Here is a 1,641-nt window from a genome sequence, read left to right as displayed (position 1 = left end):
ATATTTCTATAACTGGGTGGATATTTGGGTGATGTTGTCATGTCTATTAATCTGCAGTTGTTGTCTATAATTGTTGGTTCTCTGTTCAAAGGATTTCCATTCTCATTTCTTATAAGTTTGGTCTTTTTTTTAATTTTTCATTTTTTTAACAAATTCCCTTAATTTCTGTTTGTAGATTGACCTAATTTCAGTATCATATTTCAGGGATATTTTGCTGGATATGTAATTCTTCACTGACATTTTTATTTCTTTCAAGGTTTTATATATGTCATTCCATTGCCTTCTTGCCTGTATACTTTCTGCATAGAAATCCAAACTTAGTCTTATTGTTTCTGATTTGTATCTGATTTTTGTTTTTCCTGAGTCTCTTTCAGGATTCTCTCTTTGTCTTTGGTTTTGGAAAGTTTGTTTATGATATGTCTTCATGCTTATCTTTTAAAATCTATCCTATTTGGGGTTTTACGAGCTTTTTGAATGCATATCTTCCTGTCTTTCTGGATAGTAGGGAAGTTTTCCTCCAAGAAATCATCAACAGTTCTTTTTGGTACTTTTTTTATGACTCTTCCTGTTCAAGAATACCAAAGACACGTAAATCATTTCTTTTGCTGGTGTTCCACATAATTCATAGGATTTCTTCTTTTTATAATTCATTTTTCTGAATGTTCCTCTAATTGATTTGTGTTGAGAAATTTGTTCTCAATTTCAGTAATTCTGTCTTCCAGTGATTTGATTAATACATAACCATTTCACTTAGCTTCTTGAGTCTTTGATGTGGAGAGTCTGGATCGTATATCTGTCTATTCTACTACCTTGGCTCTTCCTATGGTTGCAGGGGCTGAGGAATGCATACTGACAAGTAAGATGACTGGCTGCTAGCTCAAGTTCCAAGAACCTGAAGTCAGATCAAATTGAGTCAGATGTAGAAACCAGAACAAGAAGTTCTCGAAATTTCTAAATTATTTCCTTACTTGTTGCTCAGTGGTGTACCATCTCGCAATGTCACAAATCCAAGAAGGCATTGTTAAAATTATTACTTTATATAATGTTGTCTTTTAAAGAAAATAAAAGGAACAATAGGAGAAAGCATATATTTATAGATTTTGTTATATTAACATTTTTTATTTATCATTTCTTGCTCTCTGCATTTCTTCATAAAGATTCAAGTTGCTATATGGAATCATTTTCTTAGCCCAATAGAGTTTTTCCCACCCACCTTTTTTGTGTTGTTATTAGCATATATACACAGATTTCTATATACTGTATGTCAATCATATATTATATACATATTGTTTATATAATTCTTTATAAATTAATTAAGAGAAAAAAAAACAATCTTTAAGTTAGATAATTAACTTTACTAATATTCTTTCTTTGCTATTCATAAGGTTTTCCCTGGAAAATTCTTTGAGAAGTAGATGGCCTTTCCTTCTTCCTAGTCTGTCTCAGTCTATAAGCTGGGCTGTTACTGAAGATAATTCAGAAACGTTTGCAGCAGTATATTGATAGAGAACTTCCAGAGGTTCAAGCCGGATTCAGAAGAGAACGTGGAACAAGGGATATCATAGCTGTTGTCAGATGGATCTTGGCTCAAGGAAGGGAAAACCAGAAAGATGTTTACTTGTGTTTTATTGACTATGCAAA

Source organism: Orycteropus afer, unplaced genomic scaffold, assembly GCF_000298275.1.
Source record: "Orycteropus afer afer isolate SDZICR_OR568_19922 unplaced genomic scaffold, OryAfe1.0 scaffold00115, whole genome shotgun sequence".
NCBI classification, from domain to species: domain Eukaryota; kingdom Metazoa; phylum Chordata; class Mammalia; order Tubulidentata; family Orycteropodidae; genus Orycteropus; species Orycteropus afer.
The sequence above is the reverse complement of the archived record's forward strand: the minus strand, read 5'-3'. Positions refer to the sequence as shown.